This window comes from Notamacropus eugenii, chromosome 3 (genome assembly GCF_028372415.1).
Source record: "Notamacropus eugenii isolate mMacEug1 chromosome 3, mMacEug1.pri_v2, whole genome shotgun sequence".
In the NCBI taxonomy this organism is placed as follows: Eukaryota; Metazoa; Chordata; class Mammalia; order Diprotodontia; family Macropodidae; genus Notamacropus; species Notamacropus eugenii.
Window position 1 is genome coordinate 260,707,309 of NC_092874.1, and position 17,846 is coordinate 260,725,154.

General features: G+C 38.0%; 1 pseudogene; it reads right to left on the reverse strand.

The window, feature by feature from the left end:
• Window positions 1–15,053: 15,053 nt before the first annotated feature.
• Window positions 15,054–17,846, reverse strand: part of LOC140532034 (complement component 1 Q subcomponent-binding protein, mitochondrial pseudogene) — a 28,875-nt pseudogene continuing 26,082 nt past the window's right edge.

The following is a 17,846-nucleotide window of genomic DNA, read 5'->3' on the forward strand; positions in this document are numbered from 1 at the left end:
TGGGGATGTTTGACCTGAGTAAGAGATTTATCAGAACATATTAACTTCACTGAGAGGTTGAGGCATGGGAAAAGTCTTCCATGGGCTTTGTTTGGCAACAGAGCAAGGCAGAACTAAGGAAGGGTTAGGAGTAAAGTGTGGAAGTTACAAAGAAATGGATTTAGGCTTGAGGGAAGGAAAAACTTCCTAGCAACCAGGACTGTCCCAGAGTGGAATGGGTTGCCTCCAGAAGTGTTGAGTTTACCTTTATTAGAGCTCTTCAAACAAAGGCTGAATGACTACTTCTCAGTTATGTAGTAGTGGAGATTCTTATTCATGTATGGGTAGGGATAAGATCATAGATTTAGAGCTGGGGAAAACTTAGAGCCAAACGTTCTCATTTTATGGAAGAAGAAACTGAACACAGAGAGGTTGAGTGACTTACCCAGGTCACACAACAAATAAATATACAACAAAATGGTCTCTGAGGTCCCTTCCAAGTCTGAGATTCTGTGATTTTTTTCTTTTCTGTCTACTAGATATTCTTTTGAGACTGTTAACTTGTCCACAAGAGCTACAAATGAATTATTAAAGTATTATGGTTTTATGTTTCCATATTATTAAGATTAAAAGAGGCCTGTAATAAAATCTGCCTAGGATGCCTTGTTCACATGAATCAAGAGTTTGATATGGTACCAAAAATAAAGCTAAATCAACCGCTGGCTTGCATTAAGAGAGGCATAGTTTCCAGGTGTCACAAGATGATAATTTCACTTTGATCTTCCTTGGTCACACCACATTGGAAGGATTGTGTTCAATTATGGGTTAATGAAGTTCAGGTAGGACAATGTTAAGTTAGAGATCAGCCAGAGGAGGAAAACTAAAATTGAAAAGGACGTTAAATTTATTCCATATAATTCAGAGCTTGGGCTATGTTCAAATATTTTTAGTGATATGTTGAGGAAGACGGGCAGTTAGGTGGTGCAGTTGACAGAACACTAGGTTTAGAATTAGGAAGATTCAAATCTGACTTCAGATACCAGCTATGTGACCCTGGGTAAGTCGCATAATCCTGTTTGCCTCAGTTTTCTCATCTGTAAAATGAGCTAGAAAAGGAAATGACAAACCACTACAATATTTTTGTCAAGAAAACCCCAAATGGGGTCATGAAGAGTCAAACATGACTGAAACGATTAAACAACAACAACATTTGGAGAGATATTAGATTTATTCAGTTTGCCCCTCGCCTCTAGCCCATATACATACACATCCAAAAGCAAAACTTGGACAAGAAGTGGAAGTGATCAAGAAATGCTTTTAAGCCTGAGGTAAGTGGTTTAGATTGGAATGGATTTCCTCAGGAAATAGTGGGTTGTCCTTCAGTGGAGGTCTTCAAGCACAGATGGGGTGATCACTTATTGAGTGTGTTGTACTGAGGATTATTTTTCCTTGTAAGGATTATCTGACCTCTGAGGTCCCTCCTAGTTCTGAAATTGTGTGACACTATCTTTGCCTGAAGGTTAGAAACTACGTGGTGTGAGGGGGACAATTTTCCTTTCCCTCCCCAGTGAAAGGTATGAGGGGAAGTAAAAGAGAAGGAAGGAGAAAGGAGAGGGAAGAGAATGATAGCTTTTTAAAAAACGAAGTTAAGTGGAAAGAGAGGAAGGAAGGGCCAAGGAGAGGGTAAGGGAAGGCAGAAGGTAGAAGAAGAAATGATAGACGGGGAAACGGAAGGGAATACAAAGTGACAAAAGGGAAGGAGAGAAAGGAAAGGTAGAGAAGGGGAAGGAGGGAAGGGAGAGAAGAGAAGAAAGCAAAATAGTAAGGAGAAAAGGGAGGGAAAGTAAATGGAGAAGAAAGGAAAAGGAAGAAAGGGTAAATAGGGGAGAGAAAAGAAGTGATTCTTTCTTCAAAGAAAAAAATCTGGTTATTCTATTGTTATCAGTTTATGATTTCATATGCTGCTTTGAGGTATGACTGGTTTTCAGCAGGGAGATAAAAATCATCTGGGGTGCTAGTTATGGAGGTGTCAAGTTGAATCCAGTAGGGAATGGGGAGAAAGGAAGGAGAAAGAAAGAATTTCTCCTACTGTCCTGGTCTGTGTTGGGCAGGGGTGTGTGTGTGTGTGTGTGTGTGTGTGTGAGACTCACTCAGAGACCAGAGATAAAAATTAACATCCAATTCTTTTTCTGTTTTCTTCCCTTCAATGCTTCTGTCAATACTTCAGTCACAGAGTTAACTATAAGATCTAGAGGTGGATGAATTGTAGCCCAGTTTCTTCATTTTACAGATGAAGAGAGCTGGAACTGACCTGCCCAAGGTCATACATGTAGCAAGTAGTGGGAGCTAAGACTGGAACCTTCTGATTTCAAATCCAACACAACATTGCTACTTCTTTCATAACTGTTGTCCTTCAAAAGAAAATAAAAGAAAATAATTAAATTAACAAACATGTTAGCACTTCTTGGTTAATCTAGTCAAATAAATAATGAGATACATCAATACATTCCTTCAATGAATAAAAGTCATCTTTGTCTACCAAATTCTTTTGCCTTCCCTTAGATTGTTACCTCCATCATGAATTTCCATTAATAATGATAATATTCTGCTCATATATACTTTAAGGTTTGAAAAGCAATGAATAGTTGATATTATAAGCAAGAGTTATAATAATAGAAAATATTTAATTAAGGGAATTTCTCTCCCCCCCCCAAGTTTCATATGTTGAGAAATGCAACTAATGGAAATAAACCACAAAATTTGTGGCTGAATATACCCCATTTGCAGCATTGTGGATTAGAAATAGCATTCAATTTGAAAGAAGAGGTTCTTAGTCCAAGTCCTGACTCTGGCATTTACCACCTGTGTGACTACAGGGAAAAGGAATTAACCTCTTTTGGTCTCAGTTTACTCATTTGTAAAATAAGGAAATTGGACTACATGGTGTGTAAGGTTTCACCTTGCTTTAAATCTATGTAACTATGACACCAGAGATAGATCTTTTCTAGTGCATAAAGTGCTAAACACTAACAAACCACATTCTTCTTTTTGGCACAGTCTTTTATTACTGATTCTCTGAAGAACAGGGTACCACCTTGGGCTCCCATCCCAGGAGTGGAAAAGATGAATGTAAAATATAAGTACAGACAGTATCAGGATGGGCCCCAAATAGTCCAGGACAAACAACTAGACTGTCTTTGCATCTACCCAAATAGTAAACCTTAATAAATGCCTGTTGACTGATGGGTCACTCAAGGAAGGGCCTGGCACCAGTCAATACAAACAGTTCTTAGGAGCGACATTCTCTGCTTTACCTGTATAAATTTGGTGAGGGACAGAGTCCCAAAGCAAACAAAGTTGGAATTCCAAGCCTGGGAAATACATATGTTAGTGCTTAGTGCTCCTAGGGGAGAATTGGGTATAGAGAGGGATGAATCTTTTTATAGTGCTATTTAAACAAAAGTTCTGCATAATTTTGTGTATTATTCCTATTCCTATTTTTCTCTTTTTTTTGAAAGGGACAATTAAGTTAAAATTAGTGACACTTTATAGATTTATAGATCCCAGGGAGTGTCCTGTTCAAGATGGCATTCCAACAAACAGTGACTTAGAAATGGATACTTCCCAGAACTTACTCTCCAGGGTTAGAAAAGTAAGTGGTAACTAAAGTGGTAACTTAATTCCCTGACTTGTGGAGTTGGTATTTCTGGGAATGATACTGTAGTGCAGCTATTTGTAACTTCAGATAAGCCCTGTTGGATGGCAAAGAGTCCCCAGGCAAATTTCACAATCAAATGCCCTCACATCATCACACATATACACAAAAATCACAGGACCTCTAAATTCACTTTTTCTTAGAGGGTTTGATGAATGATTTGCTCCCTTGGAAATTCTCTACCCCTACTGAAATAGCAGGGTTGAACATTCAATGCTTACTCATATTTCTGCTGTTAATTTAGTTCTCTGTCCTTTAAACTTAGTTGCGTCATCTGTCAAATTGAGGAAATGATGACAAGGTAACTCATGGCACTGTTGTAATCAATAAAAATAGGTAACTCCTCAAAGGGAAAGAATTATGAAAATGCTCCTTGATCAAGGGTAAAATAGACCCTCCCTAAAATCATGACAGCTTCATCCAGACAAAGCATTATTTGCATGCAGGCATGCAAGCATGTATGAATGAAAAGAAAATATAAAATCAAAAATAAAATGTTGCTTGATCCTCCTCCCTGATCTCCCAGAAACTGCTTAAAGGGATAAGTCAGTAAATGCAACTTGAAGGAGACATCCCTAATAACTGGAAAGGCTCGAGGACAGTTTCATTGAAGAGATGGTATGTGGGATGGACCTTGAAGGAACATTAGTGCTCAGAGGCCCACAGGTGAGGAGGACATGTATTCCAGACTTGTAGATGCCTTGTGTGGACACAAATAGGTAGGAAATAAATTATTGAGTTTAGGAAAGAACTGATATAGAATACATAAAGATAAGTAATTTGAAAATTAGCTGAAAAGATAGGTTGGAGTCAGATTGTGAAGAACCTTTAGACTCTGGTGCTTGTATTTTATCCCAGAAACTGTTGAGAGCCACTGAAGGTCTTTGAGCAGGGGAGCGACTTGTGCCTTAGGAGCATTATTGTGTGAAAGGGATTGATTATGGGAAGAGACTGAAAACAAGAAGACCAATTAGGAGGCTACTTGTAGAATCAGAGGTGGAAATGACCTTAAACCTGATTTCGTCTAAGCCCCTTCCATTTTACAGAAGAGGAAACTGAGGCCCAAATAAGTTAAATTCATTCATTCATTCGATAAACACTTATTAAGTGCCTACTCTGTGCTAGGTGCTATGGATAAGAAAAGAGGTAAAATCAGTCCCTACCCTCAAAGAACTTGCAACCCAATGAGGGAGACAAAAAACAAAAATATAAGAAATAGGTAATAAAGAGTATTAAGAAGAAAGATTTAAAATGTCAAGGGGTTCTCTCACTAGATGGCCAGATGTAGCTGGATGCTAGAGATGTAGCTAATGAATTCTCAATTCCATTCATTCACTCATTTCCCTATGGAAAAAGCCATATAGAGGCTCAAGGCCAGCAGATGGCAGCAGAGAGCAGCAGCAAGTAGCAGAAAATCCCAGACTACAACTGTTGAACCAAAAACTTCCAGCCCAGAGTGACCAAGAAAGGTGTGATTATATCTTCCAAGAACATGAGCAACTCAACAGCAGTGGAGAAGTGAGTTCTTTCAACAACACATATTTTCTTGTCACATGCAAGCCTCATATATTTCCCTCTGCAGGTATGTTCCTCGGTTCTGCCCTTGTGTGGATACATCCCCTCCCCTACCAGAGTAGTCAGTCATCTGAGCAAGAGTGTATGACTACCTTTATGGAGACAGAAAAACTTATCACTTATTTTGTTAGTCCATTTTATTAAATGCGCTTAAAAATTAATGAGTCCTCTGGTTGTCTTGTCAAGGGAAACACAATACTGGGGGCCGATAAGATAAGATTGTGGTTGGGTGTTGTCTACAAATATCTGGAATTTGAAGAAGCTTTCTGGGATCCATGTATTTTGTATGTGGAGAGGAGCTGAGAGTTACACAGTTGTTTAAAAATAATCCATTCTGCATATAATTCTCACCACCCTTTAAGATAATAATATCAAACTGGGTCTCAGTTTCCTCATCTGTAAAATGAGGAGGATAGATCATATGACTTCTAACTCAGCTCTAAATCTATGTTTCTATGACACTACCAAAACAAAGGCAAGTTATAACAGCTGTTCACGATAAGGAGATCATCAAATGTAAACTTCAATTTATGTTAAGATCCAACTAAGTAGTAAAAAAAAGGTAAAAGTTTTCCCAAACTGGGAAAGAAAAATTCCTAAAATCCCCAAAGTCCCCATTGCTAAGACAGAGACACAGCATGTGTCCTTGTAAAAAAAAAAATACTTCTGACATCAGGGGTGAAACAAGAATGTCCATTATCACCACTATTATTCAATATGGTACTAGAAATGTTAGCTGTAGCAATTAGAGAAGATAAAGAAATTGAAGGAATTAGAATAGGCAAAGAAGAAACTAAGTTATCACTCTTTGCAGATGATATGATGATATACTTAGAGAAGCCCAGAGATTCAAGTAAAAAACTACTTAAAATAATAAACAACTTTGGCAAAGTTGCAGATTACAAAATAAACACATATAAATCTTCTGCATTTCTACTCAGTAGAAAACCCAACAGTAAGAGATAGAAAAAGAAATCCCATTTAAAGCTAGGATAGACACTATAAAATATTTGGGAATCTACCTGCCAAAACAAACCCACAGACTATATGAACACAATTACAAGACACTTTTTGCACAAATGAAGTCAGATCTAAGTAAGTGGAAAAATATGAGTTGCCCGTGGGTAGACTGAGCCAATATAATAAAAATGAAAATTCAACCTAAATTAATTTACATATTTAGGGACATACCAATCAAACTATCTGATAATTATTTTCTATAGCTAGAAAAAATAATATCAAAATTCACGTGGAAGAACAAAAGGTCCAGAATATCAAGGGAACTAATGGAAAGAAATGCTAGGGAAGGTGACCTAGCCCTACTAGATCTCAAATTGTATTATAAAGCAGCAATTGTCAAAACCACTTGGTACTGGCTAAGAAACAGAAGGGTAGACAAGTGAAATAGGCTAGGTATGCAAGACACAGTAGGCAATGAATATAGCAATCTACTGTTTGATAGACTCAAAGACCCCAGCTTGTGGGATAAGAACTCACTGTTTGACAAAAATTGCTGGGAAAAAAAGCGTGGCAGAAACTAGGCATAGGCCAATGCCTGACACTGTACACAAGAATAAAGTCCAAATGGGTGCATGATCTAGGCATAAAGATCGATACTATAAACAAATTAGTGGAGCAAGGAATAGTGTATTTATCAGATTTATGGAGAAGGGAAGAATTTTTGACTAAAGAAGAGATAGAAAGCATTATGATGGATAATTTTGATTACATTAAACTGAAAAGTTTTTGCACAACCAAATCCAGTGCAGCCAAGATTAGGAGGGAAGCAGAAAACTGAGAAAGAATTTTTGTAACTAGTATCTATTATAAAGGCCTCATTTATAAAATATATAGAGAATTGAGTCAAATGTACAAGAATACAAGACATTCCCCAATTGATAAATGGTCAAAGGATATCAACAGACAGTTTTCAGAGGAAGAAATTAAAGATATCTATAGACATATGAAAAAATGCTCTCAATCACTATTGATTAGAGAGATGCAAATCAAAACAACTCTGAGGTACCACATCACACGTATCAAATTGGCTAACATGACAGAACAGGAAGATGATAAATGTTGGAGAAGATGTGGGAGAGTTGGAACACTAATTCATTGTTGGTGGAGCTGTGAGCTGATCCAACCATTCTGGAGAGCAATTTGGAACTATGCCCAAAGGGCTACAAAAATGTGCATAACCTTTGACCCAGCAATATTGCTTCTAGGACTGTATCCCCAAGAGATCATAAAAATGGGAAAGGGTCCAAGATGTACAAAAATATTTATAGCAGCTCTTTTTGTGGTGACCCCAAACTGGAAATCGAGGGGATACCCATCAATTGGGGAATGGCTGAACAAGTTGTGTTATATGAATGTAATGGAATACTATTGAGCTATAAGAAATGGTGAACACAAAGACTTCAGAGAGACCTGCAAAGATTTATATGAACTGGTACTGAGTGAAAGGAGCAGAATCAGGAGAACTTTGTGCACAGCAACGACCACAGTATGTAAGGAACTTTTCTGGTAGACTTAGTACTTCATTGAAATGCAAGGATTTAAAAAATTCCCAATGGTCTCTTAAGACCTTCCACATTCAGAGAAAGAACTCTGGAATTCAATCACAGAATGTAGCAGATCATTTTCTTCTGTATTAAGTTTTGATTTGTTATATAATTTCTCCCATTCATTTTAATGCTTCTATACAACTTGACCATGGTGAAAATGTATTTAATAGGAATGTATATGTAGAACCTATATAAAATTGTATGCTGTCTCAGGGAAGGAAGGGGAATTGGGGGAGGGGGGGAGGGAGGGAAAGAAAAATCTGTGTTGTGTGGTAGTGATTGTGGCTCACTGAAAATAAATAAATAAATAAATGATTTTTAAAAATACCTCTATTCCTTCTCTTGGCAAGTAGTAATACCTAAAGGGAATAATTGGGTTGGAGAGGCTATCTTTCTTCCTCCAGTGGAAGATTATTTTGTCTCATTTTGGAACAAAGCCTAGGAAGATAGGCAGTGAATGAGCTGAGAACCATTTACTAAGTAATAAAATCGGTAGTAACTACAGAAATCTTTTTTTTTTACACAAAATATCAGTTTCTTTGGCTTAGGGGTCAAGTACAAATAAACGCAGAAATAAGGTAGTAGTATGATATATTTCTCCTAAACAGTTAAAGGAAACAGCATAAAGGAGTGATCATCCTCTTCATGGGAGCAAAATCCTAACCTCGGGTCCCATGCAAGTTAGGCTGACTTTTTTTTTCCTTAAGAGATATTGAGAACATCCTTGATTGGCTCAGGGGACTAAAAATTCAGGCTATCGATGGTATTCCCTGATTGGGTAGAAAATAACCACAAAGATTTACAGGCACTCTCTCTGATGTCTGGCTAATGGAAAATGATGGAGGAACTCAGGAGGTAGAGCTTCCATTAGATGAATTAATTAGGAGACTGGCCTGAGTCAAGCCCATCCTAGAACAACTCTGGTAGAAGATGAAACCATAAATTTTACTACCATGTCCTAGGTACTATGGATACTTCTGGATATTTATTATTAATTTTACTTTTGCTTTATTTTGTTTCATTTTAAAGAAAAACAACTTGTTGTAGCAGAGAGAGATCTGGCCTTGGAACCAGAAAAACCTTGGTTCAAGTCCCCCCTCTGACATATACTGGTTGACCATGGACCAGTCACCATCTCCCGCTGCTCTGAGCAACTCTCTAAGAGTATACATTGCAGAAGAGGGGACAATCTACATTGATATAGGGCGCTCCCTATATCCAATTTCTGTCTACTGAAATAAAAGAAGGGTTCATATTTTCACTTTTAATAAATCAGTACCAACTTGTCCATCATACATGACCAAATTTCTTCCAAATCTTTAGCATTCATGTCATTTCCACAGTTGTGCTGGGTTGGAAACAAAGAAAAAAAATCACTCAACTAGCATCATTATCTACCAGGTGCCAGGCATTGTGTTAGGTATGGGGGAATACAAAGATAAAGAGCAAATAAACAACAAAAAAATAAACAATTCTTGTTTTCAAGGAGATTTTATGCAATCCGGGAAAACAGGATATATATATATATATATATATATATATATATATATATATATATATATATATACACATATATATACATATATATATATATATACACATATATATACATATATATATGTATATATATACACATATATATGTACATATATATGTGTATATATATACACACATATATATGACATGCATATGTGTGGATATATAAACATATGTAGGAAATGTATGTGTATACATACACACATATATATGTATATATGTGTGTATATACACACATACATATGACAGAGAGAGGAAGGGGCAGAGGTCATATACAGATAGAAGAAATATCAGAAATCCAAGATATTTTAAGGAGAAAAGGTAATCAAGAAAATTTTAAAAAGGTAAAGTACCCACAAGTACAAAAAATATTTACAGCAGCTCTTTTTGTGGTGGCAAAGAATTGGAATTTGAGGAGTTGCCCACCAATTGGAGAATGGTTGAGTGGTTGGAGAATGTCATGTATTATTGTGATAGAATGCTATTGTATTATAAGAAATGACAAGTGGGTTGGTTTCAGAAAAAAGAGATTTATATGAACTGATGCAAAGTGAAGTGAGCAGAACTAGGAAGATATTGTAAACAATAACATCAATCAACTTTGAAAGATTTAGTAATTCTGATCAATCCAATGCTCCATCACAACTCCAGAGGACTCATGATGTGAAAATGTTATCTAGCCATAGATAGATGAAGATTGAAGCATAATTTTTCCTTTATTTTTCTTTCTCCCCAAATCCCCACATGAAACATGGTTAATGTGGAAACTTTAAACAAAAAGTGGAGAGAAGGTAATAATGGGGATCAGGAAGTGATTTAAGTAGAAAGTGATGCTGATTTGTAAAGGAAGCTTGAGACTTGGGTTCCAATTTCAGTTCTGACACCTGTGTGACCTTGGTCAAGTCAACTATCGCCTGTGGGCCTCAATATCCTCATATATCAAATGAAAAAGTTGGATTTGATCATTCCTAAGGACCTTTTAGTTTTTAAATCTAATTAATATATGACCCTATAGTTATATATATATATGTATATACAAAAATATATGTGTATATATATATATATATATGTATACATATGTACGTAGGTATAGTTATATGTTGGTAGCTCCTTTGCTTTTGCTTTCTTCCTTCTACATCACCTCATGTAAGTCTTGCTAGTCTTTTCTGCGTTCTTCATGTTCATCATTCCTTATCGCATAAGAATATCCCATAGCATTTATACACCACAATTCATTCAGTGATTCCCTAGTCTTTAGGCACCTAATTTATCATGGGATCATAGATTTAGAGTTGGAAGGAACCTCAATGGACACCTAGTCCAATCCACTCATTTTTACAGATGAGGAAATGAGCCTCAGAGAGATTAAGTAACTTTTTCACATTCATTAAAATAAATAGAATCAATCCTGAACCAGGACTTAAACTCAGGTGTTCTTGACTCTAAGTCCAGAACTGTCAACTGAGCCATCTGTTGAGCAGGAACATGATATGGTCAGAGCTTTATTTCAGGAAAATCACCTCATCTGCTGTGTGGAAGATGGATTGGGGCAGGAAGACTTGAGGTTGGGAAGCCAACTAGGATGCTGTTGCAATCATATAGAAAGAGGTGAAGAGATCTGAAGCAATGTGGTTGCTGTGGGTAAAATGGAGGTAGACATGGTAAAATAGGGTACCTGACTGTATATGTGGGATGAGAGAGATTAAGGTTGTGAACAAAGACCAAAAGAATGGTGATGATTGATAAAAACAGTGAATTTTGTAAGAAAGTTGGGTTTGGAGGTAAAGAGAACTTGTAAGTTTGGTGTAGGACATAATGAGTTTAAGAAGTCTTTCAAACATCCAGTTTGAAGTGTCTAATTTGTTGGTTACATGAGCCTGAAGCTTAGGGAAAGATGGGCTAGATACATAGATCTATGAGCCATGGACATAGAGATGGTACGTCAGCCCAAGAGAGGTCTCTGAGACAAGGTAAAGAGAAGGTAAAGAGGAAGGGAGGTCTCCTAGAGAAGGTAAAGGCCAAGTCAGAGCCTTGGGAACACCCATAATTAGGAGTTTGGGTATGGAGGATGATCAAAAAAAGAAGAATGAGGAGTAGTCAGACAGATCAGAGGAGAACCAGGAGAGAGAAGTGCTAAGAAAACCTATATAAGAGAGAGACTCTTTTAACAGTCTTTGATTTAATCTTAAGGTTGATTAAAAGATAGCTTTGGGTAAAGAGAGAAGCATGTCCAAGAATTTGTATTTATGTATGTGTATGTAGGGGTGTGAGTCAGGGTGAATGCTGGACTGGGTAAACAACTAGCTTTAGAGGGGGGAGACCCAGAAATCAGTATACAATGGTATGAGTCAAAAATGTTAGAAATTATAATATTTAAACTTTACATTTTTAGACCCACTTCTGACATATACTGGCTCTGTGACCCCCCCCACCCCCCAAATCACATAACCACTCAGTAAGATAAGCTACAGAATAGTTGCAGATTTGCATTAGTAGAGGGAGTTTCCTCACTGGGAGTTCCTTTGCCTATGAAATCATAGTTTGAGTCCCATCCCCCTAAAAAAAGTATATAGCACTTTAAGGTTTATAAAGCACTTTCTTTAGAACCATGTGAATTAAGTAGTACAAGTCATTAGAACTATTTATCAATGATAAAATTAAAACCCTGGGAAATAAAATGACTTTTCTCAAGGCCATGCAACACAGCCAGTAAGTATCAGAAACGGGATATGAATCCAGGTTTTTCCTGATTTATGGTTCAGTGATATTGCCACTGGGATAATGATAAAATCATAAGATGCCTAAGGTCAAAGGCAAAAGTTTTGTCTTTCAGATGCAATGGAAAATACAGAACCAGTGAGCAAATGCATCTAATTGGGTAATTAGATGCATCTAATAGGGAAGCACAGAGGCCTCTCTTGTGGTCCTCAGCACTTCTGAGTACACCTAAACCAGGTTAAAATGCAATTGGGAAGTACTTGACAAAAGAAGCAAAAATACAATAAAACACAGGTAGTGTTAATATGTGGTTTTCTAAGTCTATATACGGCCTTCTAGAATCCTGTCTCTACTTGAGTGTGATACCACTGAAGCAGAGCAAAGGATGTGCTGTAGTAGGTAACCTCAGTTTAGTAAATCAGCTAAGCCACCTGTCAGGGAGAGCAAAGACTAAATCAGGGTGTGGGCCAGAAGCAGCTGGTGGTCACCCAGCAGATCAGCCCATAGAGGTTCATAGACAGGAGTTTCCAAATGTCAATGCCAAGGGTAATTGACTTCACACAATTTCCTGGAGCTAGCCCCAGCTCTTTTAAAATGTAAACTGGAGAGCTGGCCAGGCCTCCCCATCCTACTTCATCTGCTGCACCTGTGTAATCAGGGTAGCCCTTCTCCCAGACTCCTTGTAGCTCATAGCTGTAAAGGGAGCTAACTAGGAAGGGACTCTGGGGCCAAGGGAAACTTCAGTGTCTTGCATACTCTGGGTTTTGATGGTGTTAATATTTTAACACCTCTTCAGTACTCCTAAGATTCTTGATATCCCTGGTCTTCCTGCTTCCTATACTAATGCACATCATGACTTTTCTATTTATGACCAGGCATTCTTCATGGATTTCCTTCGGCAAAAAAATTCCTTACCTGGTAGAAAACTGTTTCATAATAATTCTCTGTAGACTCAGGTTGGTCTTCAGTGTACCCACCTCCCCACCCCCCCCATCTGTAATCAAAGAAATTTGAATGATTGCAAATGAGGGAGATTTAATAAAAGTTTCCTTCTACTTCCAACACACTTTCCATCCCCAACCATCATAATGTTCAGCTCCAGTGAGCCATACCCATCTACCTTTACTACCCAGTCAAGTGAGTATGAGTAGGAGCAACCTGGGAGAAGAGACTCGAAAAGAAATATAGATCACAATTGAGGTGATATTTCATTGAGAACCTTGAAATCGATATACTCCATAAACTTGATTCTTAGTATTCTATCTGTCCTAGTCAATTCCACATTAAGGCTCACAGCTTTGGGTAAAGAGAGAAGCATGTCTAAGAATTTGTATTTAAGTATGTGTATTTATCATTTGTGTACATGTATTTTTTCAATGGATTTTTTTTTGTGGAGTTGAGTTAGAAAGAAGGGAGAGGCAATCTTGAAGTGCATTTCACCTCACAAGACTTTCTAAATTAAATAATTATGTAATAATGACTAGCATTTTACATAGCACTTTAAGGTTTCCAAAACACTTTGCAAAAATCTCATTTGATCTTCACAACAATCCTGGGGGATAGGTGCAATTATTATTTATCCCTGTTTTACAGATGAGGAAACTGAGGCAGACAGAGGTTAAGTAATTTGCTCTGAGTCACACCGCTACTAAGTGTCTGAGGCAGGATTTGAATTCAGGTCTTCCTGACACAAAATCCAGAGCGCTAGCCACTGTGGAACCTAGATTATGACTTTAATGCAAAGGTGGACACAGGATAGGAAAGAGAAATTTTTGTTGGAAAATCTGGGGCAACAGTAAAAGACAAGAGATGTTAGAAATTTGTAGACTATGCAGAAGCCTCATGCCTACGTATCACGAATGCTTTCTTTTAGAAAAGAGTAAGAAGATACCAGACATGACAAGTTCCAAATATCATCCCCCCAAATAAAATTATTTTAGCAGATATGAAATATTGGTTACTGAGCTGAAAGTAACTTCCAAATCTGCCTTATATGGATATCCAAAACATTAAAGTTGTTACAGCAAAGAACAAATATCAAACTAGTAGCAAAAATAAAAATAGAAGGCATGATACACATTAAAAGCAACTCTAGTTTGACCTATTTAAACAAACTATTGATAACAAAAAATGGGAAATGGATAAAAGAACAGATGCTGGCAATACTACTTCCATTTCCAAGTTTAACTTGCCAGAAGCTAGAGGACAAAAGGTCCTAGAAACTACCTCAACCAGCAAACACTGATTTCCTTAAGAAAGCAGTATATTATTAGTAGAAAGGGTACAGGACTTGAAATCCAGGAGCCTGGTTCTATCCTTTGCTCTTTGTATGACCAATGAAAGGATTAGTCCAAATCAGTGATGTCACAATGAGATAGAAATGGAGCCCAACAAGGCATGCATAAGGATCCCCTAAGGCTATATGCTGACTCAGAAAACCATACATTAACATTACCTATGCTTTGTTATACCTTTATTTATTTTTTAAAATATTTCCCAGATATGTTTTAATTTGGTTTGGGTAATATTTGACAGTATTGTGAGTGGCTGGTCTAACTATTTTTTAACATGATTTCCAGCTCTAAGACTATTATTCTTGACAAAAAGACAGCCAAACATAGCCAAAGTTTAGAATATAAAACTGTCAGTGCTGGTAGGTAGTGAGGTGGGATAGAATATTGACCCTGGAGTCAGAAAAACCTGAGTTCAAATCCAGCCTCAGACACTTACTAGGTGTACGATCCTAGATAAGTGACTTTGTTTTAGGGGTCCAAGAGTTTTATTTCTCCTCATTCTGTGGTGGTGTACAAAAGTGCCAGCAGAGAAAGGAAATAAAAAGGCTTGGGAATGTAATTTATGCCTGACTATTTTACAGCACTTTCTCCATGATAGTTTCTAGATAACTGTTTTCTTCTAAAGAAGTCTGGGTCTACAGCAGGGTCCTGCATTCTCAGGCCTCCTTACTAACACTTGACAAACTCTTTCAGATCTTCCACTAAGTTGATGTACTCCTGAAATGTATTGTCCACCTCTCAGTCAGCCACTTAGTCCAAGTGGTAGTACAGGGCCCAGTCCAGGGAATCTGTGTTGAGTATGTACTTTGTATCCTTCCAGCTGGATTTGCTGGTGTGCTGAAAGCTAACTTCCCTGAGGGAGAAGAAGTCACTCTCATCCTCTTCCTTTTTCCAACCTCACCCTCTGGATAGTGGCAGTCCAGCACAAAGGGCCTTCTTGGTATCATCCTTCATCCTCCACCACCTCCACCACGAAGCTTGGAGTTGACTCGTTTCCTCTTCGGGTGGCTCGTCATCATTTGTCAGTGGGCTACTGTTGCTAATGACTGTGATCCTCTCGCCAGCTCATCTCTGGACTAACTTGGCTTCTGTTCCTTGTACATCCAGTTCCCAATCCCCGGACCTCTGGGGAGGGATTTGTGTTTCTGGATTTCAGCAAAGGCCTCGTGCCTCAAGGTGTAGAGCCTCCTGCACGTGCCCAAGCACAGGTCACAGGTGCTTCACAGCCGCTGCAGGAGTCTGGGGCTGCGAGGCCCCGATCCGATGGCCAGTCCTCCTGCAAGGAGGCCTCGGGGGGCGGCAGCGGCCACTTAGGTGCGCAGGGTCCAGGCTCCAGGGCACAGCAGCAGCAGTAGTGGGACCACGACCAAGACACGCAGAGCTGGGTGGGTGACCAACCCTCAGTAAGAGACAACCCTAATTGCCTCCCCTAAAAGAAACAAAAAAAGAATATAAATTGTCTGTAAATCCTTATGGGGAAGGATGACAGAGTTTGAGCTTGGGAAAATAAGTTTATAGACAGCTTGGTAAGAGACCCAATTAAACAAAATAATCCATAGATATAAGGATAGACTTGGAATGGGGCTGACAAACAGATGAAAAAGGGAAAAGATCTATATAGATTTTTAAAAAAAAATTTTTTTTCCTCTTTTGTGACAGTCCCACCTCCACATTTGAACTGTAACACCATAGATCTTTATGTGATACGTGGATAAGTAGAAATGGTAGTAAAAACGAAAGAAGGAAAGAAGGAAGGAAGGGAGGGAGGGAGGGAGGGAGGGAAAGGCTGGACTAAAACTAAATATAGACAGGGAACTCTGTGCTCAGAAAACACAAAATTGAAAGCTCTGAAATAATTATATTCTGGAAGTGTTTGATAGAAGGGAAAACATCAAAGTCTCAGAAAAAAACTTGGACCTTGTTATTACAAAACAAGTAGTAATTAAGAGAATATTAATAACTGTGGATGAGTAGTTTGTGATTTCATTGATGTGTTTAAGGTAGTTAGGTGGCACCTGGAGAGAGTTCTGGATCTGGAGTGTGGAAGACCTGATTTCAAATCACTGACTAACTGTGTAATCCTGGGTAAGTCACTTAATTGCTGCCTCTGTTTCCTCATCTGTAAAATGGGGATCATAATAGCACCTATCTCCCAGGGTTGTTGTGAAGATCAAATGAGACAGTATTTGTAAATCACTTAGTACAGTTCCTGGAACATAGTAGGCACTTTGCACATGTTTATTCCCTTCTCCTGAGATTATTCCTTCTGCAACTGCAGATAGCACCCGCTCTGTAATGTAGAGAGGGGTTAGTATTTATAATACTAATTATTTTAAATTAAAAACTTCACTGTTCTATGATCAATTTGGTGATGAGTATCGTTGGACCTAGCTAACTCAGTGGATTCTCAGACACCAGACTTATAATAGTAGATAAGTAGTATAAGACTTTTACTTGAATCTTGTCCACTTATACCTATAACAGTTTCTGTTCCGTTAGTTTGGTCTTTGAGAACCCAGGGTTATGAATATACCTCACTGAAGTATGGTAGTATTCATGAAAAGCCAGACAAGATGGGAGAAGAGGCAAAGTGGAAGAAACTAGGGAAGATGGATTTATTGATCCAGAGTAAAGGAAGGAGCCAAGGGAAGGATATACATGGTGGTCTCAAAAATATAAAACAGAGTAGTGTTGAAAGACACTGGAACTCAGATCAATGCTATGGCACCAGAGGACTTCATACTGAAACATACCATCCTTCTCTTCATAAAATCCTTCAAAGTTAGGATGAGACTTTTAGAAAGCAGGTCTTCCCAATTCCAATTTCAGTGGTCTATGAACCATGCCATCTAGCTGCCTCAATTAAACATATCCAGAGAAGTTAATGATTTGTCCAAGGTCACTCAGCTAGTAAAGTGTCTGAAGGATGGGTCAAACCTAGATCTTCCTGATCCCAAGTCTAGTCTCTCAATCTACCTTATCATTATAAGGTATATCATTATAGATGCAAAAATATATCATGTAAATAGAAGGTAATTGATGGGAATAAGATACTAACACTTGAAGGATCAAGAAAACCTTCATGTAAAAGGTGACACTTGAGTTGAGCCATGAAGGAAGCTAATAAGTTGTGAGAAAATCAAATTGTTAGTTTTAAACTATGACTTTTTTGATGGGCCTAGGGTTTCACCAAAGTGAGTACTTCCCCTAGGGGTTCAGGTCACAACCTATGAATGCCCTCTCATTCTGAATCACTCTAGCCCCTACCATGCACATCAGTATTTCAGAGAATATCCACCCAGTGTTCTGGGATATCTGTCATTCATCGCTCACTCTCACCCCATGATTTGCCACCTTTTTTGGTCATACTTTCCACCGATGATGTCCTTTATACTGATTCTCTTATATCATTTTTGCCTGGAAAATGTGGTAGCTCATCATGTGCTTCACCATTACTCAATA